At 30.0% G+C, this 9,605-nt stretch overlaps 1 long non-coding RNA gene across 4 annotated transcripts; it reads left to right on the forward strand.

Moving 5' to 3' along the window:
• Nucleotides 1–764: 764 nt before the first annotated feature.
• On the forward strand, nucleotides 765–8,054 carry LOC143242716 (uncharacterized). Of its 4 annotated transcripts, XR_013023165.1 has the most exons (3): nucleotides 765–1,344; nucleotides 2,738–2,794; nucleotides 6,102–8,054. It is a non-coding gene; the product is annotated as an uncharacterized LOC143242716 (long non-coding RNA). The 4 variants fall into 4 exon arrangements; XR_013023166.1 differs by lacking the exon at nucleotides 765–1,344 and having other exon boundaries at nucleotides 2,694–2,843; XR_013023164.1 differs by lacking the exon at nucleotides 765–1,344 and having other exon boundaries at nucleotides 2,694–2,794.
• Nucleotides 8,055–9,605: the final 1,551 nt, after the last annotated feature.

Genomic DNA, 9,605 nt, shown 5'->3' on the forward strand with positions numbered 1-9,605 from the left:
GGTGGTTTTGTACAATATCCTCTCTACAGTTTCTGTGTTCACTGTCAAGTTATATGGCATTTCTTTTGTTCTGAATGATATCGAAGCTACACAGTACACTCACTGTTCTATTTATACCAACTCTCTTCACTCTCTACTGGTCAGAGAATCGCTTTGTGTTAATTCTCACCTTATTTTCACAATATTCAACACTGGCTGGCCTATTTTTCTTCTATCTTCTATTCACATCCAGTTTTTCTGGATAACTGGTCATGTTGGTATTCACAGGAACAAGTTTGCTGACATTATGTTGGTCTGATCTGGTGCTGTCACTGCTTTGCTTGTTCTATATATGGACTACAGTACTGTATTCAAGGCTCAGCTTCTATTTCCCGTATATTAGGATTGTTTCCTATATACTAATATCACCAATATTTCTATTCATTTTATTATTTCCCATATATTAGTTTTTTGTTACCTGTATATTAATATAACCTATATTTTTATTAATTTTTCTATTTCCCATATATTAGTATTGTTTCCTATATATTTCTTTACATTATCATTTTCTGTAATTCCCATTCCTTTTTATTTTTCTATTCTGTGAAACCTGTTTTAACATTTTTAACTGTTGTCACTGCCATCTTTCATGTAATGCACACATTCTTTTATGTACATCTAAACATGACAGGAATGTCTTCTGTTATTATTGACATAAATGACATCAACATCTGTACTTGTAATGTGCCCTACTAATCATTCCTCTTTATTATCCTAAGAAAAGAATAGTCAATCGAGTTAAGATATTTTATGTCACCTTTATTGGGTTATATGTTGTACTGATAAAGATTTAAGCACTCATTCAGTTTTACATGTACATAAACAGTCAAAGGATTGTTAGGCTAGTTTGGCCTGCTTGAAATGAATAGTGTATTTTGTTCAGTTTAAATTCTTGCTCTTGCTCAGTATGTTAGTTATTGATATTTCTTTTCCAAAAGTTTAGTGATGCATTTGAAAGCCATGCTGTGTAACATTGAATAGATTCAAAATAGTTATTGGTATCTGAATAGACCTATTCACCTAAAAGTTCCATCAGTCTATAGAAATACAGAGATAAAAGTTAGTTTTGTATATCACCTTTTGAGTATATGTATAAAGATTGGCTCTGCTTACTGTTAATAGGAAGATTTTGAATTTTTCATGAAACATTAAGTTATGAAGTACTTTATAAAAAATGATAAACGTAGCATGAGATGGAATTAAAAATTGAAATAACTTTATTTTAACTAAACATTTTAGTAAACTGAAAACATTGAAAATCTACATGTTGCATTCTTTGGAAATAAGAAGCTTTATGGCTGTCAGGTATTTACAGTGTTAAAGAGTATAATGTGTGTGGTAGAAGGAACACTCTAAATGTCCCTCTGGTGTTAATATATATAATAAACAGTTTGTGTCATGCTTCTTTGTTTTAATAGTAATGGTCTACAATTTATATCATTGTTTTGCAACAAAACTACCAATTGATATTGTTAAGTCAACTATGGTATTTATGTTGTGAATGTTTCATGTATTTATTGGTTTGTTTTTTATTCTTGTCAACTTTGGTAATACAACAAAACAATTTAATTCAGAAATTATTTAGATTTAGAATTGATATTTTGTCTTTATTGAGCTTAGAGTAAGTTATTGCACAGTACATTTTTAAGCTTAATTATAAAACAAATAATACCCTAGGCTCACTTATTGCACCATGATAAGTTAGATAGCATTTTATTTATATTTTTTTCAGTTGTTTATTAACATTGAGGTATAGACAAAAGTAAGATAAAAATTACCAAGGGTTTCAGTGGAGTAGTGTTTCAACTAAGCCTTTGTTACAATAATGTTTTACACCCAATGCTTATATTTAGCCCATTAAATACACCTTCCGTTACTAATGTTAAGATCAGATGATAGCTAGTTGTGTCTAAGTGTGAATGTAAAGTACGTAATTCCCTCCAGTCTTACACTGTTAAATTAGGGATAGCTAGCTGATTTCCCTCCAGTCTTACACTGTTAAATTATGGATAGCTAGCTGACTTCCGTCTAGTCTTACACTGTTAAATTAGGGATAGCTAGCTGACTTCCCTCCAGTCTTACACTGTTAAATTATGGATAGCTAGCTGACTTCCTCCAGTCTTACACTGTTAAATTATGGATAGCTAGCTGACTTCCTCCAGTCTTACACTGTTAAATTATGGATAGCTAGCTGACTTCCATCTAGTCTTACACTGTTAAATTAGGGATAGCTAGCTGACTTCCCTCCAGTCTTACACTGTTAAATTAGGGATAGCTAGCTGACTTCCCTCCAGTCTTACACTGTTAAATTAGGGATAGCTAGCTGACTTCTGTCTAGTTTTACACTTCTAAATTAGGGATGGCTAATGCAGATAGCCCTCATGTAGCATTGCATGAAATTCAAAAACAAACAAATAAATATAATTAAAGATGTATTAACTGTAGAAACTCCACTACGTAAAATAGTTACATATATTTTTCGATATCACATCTTCCAATTATTTTAGTTTAGTCACAGAGTCCATCAGTCTCCTTTCACTAAAACTGATTTCTTATTATTACTTTCTGACTTACGGTGTACAATTCCTTCTTCTTGTAATTTTTGTTAGTTAATTTACATATAACAGTTTACTTTATTTTGGTGCATTGGAATTTTTCTTGTAGAATTTTTCTAGTTATATTTTCTTATAACTTCTAGATCTTTTCATGACATGGGACTGGGCAACCTACTTTCATGACTATGGACAAGAAAATAGTAAGTATTGAAGGGTAAACCCACAAGTTGCTGTAGTTCTGCTTGAAAAGTAAGTGGAACATAAAAGTAATCAAAGTTAAATGTCACTCTATACTGCTTTATTATAAATTGTTAGTCTTTCCAATAATTATTATGCATGTTTTGATTTTTAAAAAAGGAAAATGAAAACATATAGCCACCTTAAAAGTTGTATGTTTAGTTACCTAGTCATATGTTGCCCTTAAGATACCTGATACCATTGGTGTCTTACTCCAAGACATGTCCTGCAAGATGTCAAGTTTCATTTTTTAAATTAAAAGTTAAGTATTATTTAGTTTCTCAACTAGCCTTTAACAGGTGTAAATACAAATTTAGAAAGAATGAAGGTAAGATGATAAATAGTTGTACACTCTGAATAAAGTAATGTTTTATTTTTTCTTTCTTTAATGTTAGTTTATTTTTAGTATTGGTTAAATTGTTTGATTATTATATATTTGTTTATGAGGATTATTTTGCATTGTTATCTTAAGGTATGTGTTTAGAACAAAACTAAACCTTCTAAGCAGCTGAATCTTGTGTTTGGGATTATAGCAAAAACTTTGCTTGCATTGAGGGTTCCATGACACCCTTCTGATCATCATTAGTATGGTGATATGTTAGATGTACATAATATTCATTACTCATTTAATTTTTATTTGAACTATGTAGGTATTTTGTTTTGATCAGAAGTTGGAAAAAGTTGTAGATTTTATTACCAAAAAGTTTCTCTCCATAGATGTTTTTTATCATTGTAATATATTAAACATAACCTGAGAATTTTCTGTATTAATACCATAATTATTAATGAATCAGTTTTAACTGTCTAGAGTTTAATAATAGTTGAATGTCTGTTGTGTAGTCAGTTAATCATACATGCATACAATTTGCACATATTCACAAGATGATAGGTTCCAATGCTTCAAATTAAATAAACATTCTTAGATTTTCATCTCCACGTGTAATGTGAGAGTAATAAAACATTGAATACAAAGTAGATAAATATTATCAATATATTATTTTTCTAAGGTAGATAGAAATAAAATCTTAAATTTATGGTATAATGTTTATAATTAAAATTCTATTTTACATTTTGAAGTTAATAATCATGAATGTGTTAGTTAATTTAGCCATAATTAGTTTCATTTAGTAGAAAACCACTTGAATTCAGAATGTTTGTTTATTCATATATTTAACAGTGCTTACCACAAATTTGCACAATTAATTGATACTTTCTTGCATATAAATACGATAGTTTTCCTCACCTTTTTTTATGATAACTAGGTGTCTAGGCTTTTATAATGAAAGAACACCTCATATCTGTTAAAGCATGTCTTGTTAGTTGGCATAACTAAGAATATAGATACTTGTAGGAATATCATGAAGTATATATTTTGTATAGGTTGATCTGTAAGTAATTTTGAAAATTTTATATTTAAGGTTGTTCTATGTGTAAGCTTCTTTATAACAGAAGTTACATATGGTTTTAACTACCAGCTTTTAGTTATGAGATAAAATTCATGGTTTTGTTTGTGTGTTGAAATATCCTTAAGTCATTCAATGAAAGTAATTTGTAGAAATATGTAAAGCATATAAGTGTTTGAGTAATTTTGCACAGTAATTATATGTTTAGAAGTTACACTGTGCACAAAAGAAGCTTCTCTACCACAATAAAAATACAACTGTTCATGAGTAGTTTGTTGATCCTGATTCTAAAATTGTTGAATATTACTGATCACCTCTAGTTTTGAGCTATGTTAGGTTTATTCTAAATATTCTTATATATTATGAAAATAACACTCTGATAACTTTATTTATTTATTGAAAATTGCATTTAAGAATGTTCAAAAACAACATGTAATTATATACTGAAAATACACTTAAGCTATATTTAAAACTTTCATCATGGTATTATTTTTTATTTCTTTTACAAAATACCTGACAGACTTGTATCTTTTATGTATGTTTTAGTTTCATGCTATAAGAATCAACAGTAATCTTCCATCATCACAGGATTCCACTGTCTTTCTTGATATTACTGTTCTATTATAGACATAACTTGAGGGAAGTGCTCACCAAGATTATTGCTCACTGCACCTAGATATTTGATAATAAGCTTAATTAAAATGTGAGAAGTGTAAATTTAGTGACATCTTGGACCCAGTTTTCCTCTAGTTCTCAGGGATATCATTAATCATCACAACATAGTTTTCATCTCTGTAAATTCCTAAGAAAACTTTAACAACCAGTTTGAGTGATTTCCTAGCAGTAAGTTCTTTCTGACTGAGTAGTGTTTCAAAATCACCATTCATCAGCACTTCCCAAATCTGTGGCCCAACAAAGATACCACCTTTTAGTTTTTACTTCACTAACTTTTTGAAACTTATAAGATAGATGGAGTGATGAAAGAAACATATATTGATGATTCACTGAAAGTTGGAACTCAACTTTCTGTTTTCCTGGAACGTAATTCTCTCACTGGCCATTCCGTTTTTTTCTAATTAATTTTATGATATTGGCTATCCCAGACAGACAAAAAGCTACAGTGTTTGGTTTACTCACTTTATAGACTTAGCAGAAGTGGATATTTGATTGCTTCAGGAATAAGCTGCATGTTCTACTATGTTCACAGCATTAATAACAGGAACCAATGGCTTAGTGTTCCCATTATGTAAAAGCACAGTTTTCACACTAACTTAAGATGTATTGGTAAAATGTTTTCTTTCTTGAGACTATAATCAGTACTTGATTCTTCAATTAGTGCATCAACATTTGTACAGAAACACAAAGTATCTTGCATGCTGACGTGAGAAGCAAGACTTTTATGATAAATTCCATTGCCGTAAATGAAAGTTCCCCATGCTGTTTCAGTATAAAACAAGTCACAAATCTGATCATTTAGTTCATCTTGTGTGATCAGATGAGGCAGTTTATGCTGAGATGCCACAGGGGTAAAATTACTAATATAACTTCTATTTCCCACTTTGCTGCTGGATGTGACACAAGAAAATCATCCCCATGAGGTACTGGTTTCATCACAGATGCAATCTCTGGATATTTAGTGTATTGTTTAGTTTTGTCTGAATATCCAGAAATATTAATGCAAAAATAACAGTAAGTTAGATGATCTTTGGGCTCACACTGTATCATTGAAATTCTAAATGACACAATTGCTCTTCTTTGATTTAGCCACTGTGTGAAGCCAGATTTGGAAACTGTACAACACAAATGTAGCATAAACTGTTTAGGTGGTTTTTGGACTTTACTTGAAGTGAAAGTGATTATATCACAGGTATGATGTGAGGAAGATGGACTTTGTTTTGAGTGTGGGCAGAGCCAGACAAAGTAACCAACTGAGTGAGTGAGTGAAAAGCAGTTGAGAGAGAGGTGTATCACTCTGCCCATTTTAAGCTCAGTTGAGGGACTCCTCAAATATTCCTGTGCAGAAAAGGTGAACATGGGAATGAAGCAAAATTGGTGCAAGTCATTATAATTTTATCAAGAACAAGTAGCACATATAAACAATATATATGGAGTTTTACACCAATACAATACAGTTACTGTTTGAAGTTATCAAAAATTTATTCCTTTTGTTCATTAAACTTTCTATGTAAACTTAATTTCACAGTATAAACCTATTGAACTGAGCTGATTGTATGGTATTACACATATTGTTGATAAAGTAGTGAGATACTACAGTATCTTAAAATCTAGAGGTGATGGACAAATTCTGATTACGTATCTGAAACCAAAACTATTTAACTACCAAGAATCACTTGAGTTTTCTCTAGTAGCAAATGATTTGTTATGCAGTGTTACCTAAAACATTGTTTTGGGCAAATTTGTGTGTGTGCAGACTTGTAAAAGAGTTGATTGATTGATGAATTTGTGTTATAAAGACAAAAAGTTTGTTTGTTTTTTTTACTTTCCAATGGTGTGTTTACACTTTATATTTTATAATGCATGTTTTTGAACCAAAGTTTATTTATTTATGAAAAGTGTATAACTACCTTTCAAGTTGTTTTAGAAATAAAATTATTGATAAAAAATACAAGTTTCAAATAACGCAACATTTTTTTAAAGGGTCTTATTTTTTTTTAGGTAGGTCTTGTTCAGGCTTGTGAATGAAAAGGATTTGTACAATTTTAATAATATAATTTACTAATTTTTTAAAATATTAATTTGACCTATCCATACTTTTAGTGTGAATTAATGTTCTTTACTCCCTTAAGGGTGAGAGAAGCAGGACAAGAAGAAGTTGGTAGAAACTGCCCTAAAACAGCTCAGACAGTTAACATCAAACAGTGATTAGTATAATTGTACTTAATTCTTCCCTTTGTTACATATTTTGGTTTCCTATAATTACTGGCTTGATGGAAAGTATCCATTCAGTTTTTTGTGTGTTTAATGAATTAGTAAAATGTGACTGTTCAATGTCAAGAACATTGATATCAATTATTCTGAGAAGTGACTGAACCAGGCTTTCAGTTAACATTAATAAAATATAAAGATTCTCATCATTACCACAGTTTTGGTAAAAATGGATAGTTCTAGCAGCAGAGCTTACCATATTAATGTCTGCCATAAAGGGAAATTAGGCCAAGAAGTGCACTTTCTACTTATTTCTAACAAAATGTATTGACCAGTTTTTAATTGTTTGGCTATATAGTTTTAAAATTTTGTGAGAGACAAAAACGTTTATAACACTAAATTATTAAAATTATTTGACCCATATGTTGCTTTATTTCTCAGTTTTAAATTACTTTTTGTTTAGCCCATTTATTTTGTTATAGAATAGGGAAAGAGTGTGATTCTGAGGAAGTTTGATATTATAATTAAATTGTGATCATAACACAAATAATAAAAAAAGACATTAAACACGGGTCATTGTTGTCTGGCAGATTTTAGTGTATTAGTCTATTAATAATTATACCTTGAGTGAAATTATAAGTAAAATATTACAATATAAGACAAACACTGAAATATTTTCTAATATAAAAAAAAATAAAATTCATAAGGTTTCTAGCTGATTTAGAAATTTAGGGAAAAAAAACTTCATTATAGTATGAATGTAGACATTTCAAGAAATCACTAGGTAAATTAACATGTTGCTATTGTGGTACATGTAATAGTTCTGTTCTAATTTTCCATTTGATTTAATAGCTAGCTCATAACTGTTTGGTCTCAAGGTAATATATAGATAGTAGAAAATGAACTTGAATCATCTAATAAACTGTTGTTGTGACACAACTGAATTCCTTGTGTTTTCTGAATATAACTTAACAACTAATTGTAAAGTTACATACAGATATTAGAATATAAACAAACCTTGTAGTATAATAAATAGCAGCTATGATAGATCTAAACTGTCTTCTTTATGATTCAACACACTGATATAGTTGTGTTAAGAGAGTCATCTGTATAAACAATATCTGTAAAGATGTTTTTCAAAACAAACACCAAGGGCCTTTATGAGATTTTAGAATGGTACTTAATACAGTTTTTCAAGTGTGGTCCCAGTTATTACTGGAAGAAACATTTTCATGTGGATGCAAAGTAAAATTGCCAACCTGGTATGTGGTGAAGTAAAATGGTAAGCAGACAATACAGGAGAGAACAGTTAGTATAATGTACAATAATTTAGGTATAGTTGACTGGTATGCTGTAACATAATGAAGGGTGCTAAGAATACATTGTGTTATAATAATCCATAAATGGTAAAATGATTGTTACTATACCACAACTGCTGCAACCTAATGGCAGACACTAGAAAATCACAGTATTATGACAAGGGAATAAAAAATGGTTATGTGCTAATATGGTAATACTCTAATGTAGTGGGAGATGCTAAAAACAAACAAACAGTACTACAACCATGAAAAAGTGGCTAAATGATTGTCACTGTGCTGTACCTTGATGTTGCTATAAGGTGACTGTTTTGTGATGCTAAATAATTTGACAAAGTTGTTTACCAAACTAATGCAGAAGAGCATATGATGTTACTACTATAGAATAATTCAGTTTATTTGTTACATATACAAGACAAATATGTCTAGTAATATTACACAGTAGTATAATTTGTTTGTCATTGTATAAACAGACTTTTCATCCTCTACTTACATCAGACACTTAGAGCTGGCAGCTGATTTTTACTTAATATTAAACCAATTTACGTGCTGCGTATCTGAAAGCCAGTGTTCAGTTTATTTAGTAATAAATCTCACACATCTCATGCTTGAAAGAAATGTTTGATAGGATAGTCTACAAATGGGAAAAGGACTTTTAAAGAATCTTAAAAATGGGAATAATGTTTGACATGTTTCTCTAATAATTTGACACTGGAAGAAGTTAGTTGTGCTTAACTTTTATGAAACATTTAAAATTGTGCCTTTTACTTGTCATATAAGTATGCTACTGGTTGAATTGTAATTGACTAATTAGATAAAATAATTATTAGCTATGTTGTACTGTACATTTTAGGCTCATAATGAATGATACATCATCAGGTTATTATGGGGTATAATTTTCAACAGTTTTTGTACTTTACATTAAATAAACCCCACTATGTGGTAGATGGTGTAGTTAAATACTTTTTCTTTGCAAAGAGGTTTAAGTGGAATAGTCCATTGCAGTTAATAATAAGGTAATATAATTTACTTTGTTTGTGTGAATAATACATACTTCATGAAAAATATGTTAAGATCCATTTTTTTTCATAATTACAGTCATTAAGTGTTGCTTTTTTTAATATCATTCATGCTTTTCATTTATAAATTTGACTGCTCATGGGAGAGAT

The sequence above is a fragment of the Tachypleus tridentatus genome, unplaced genomic scaffold (assembly GCF_004210375.1).
Source record: "Tachypleus tridentatus isolate NWPU-2018 unplaced genomic scaffold, ASM421037v1 Hic_cluster_2, whole genome shotgun sequence".
Classification (NCBI taxonomy): Eukaryota; Metazoa; Arthropoda; class Merostomata; order Xiphosura; family Limulidae; genus Tachypleus; species Tachypleus tridentatus.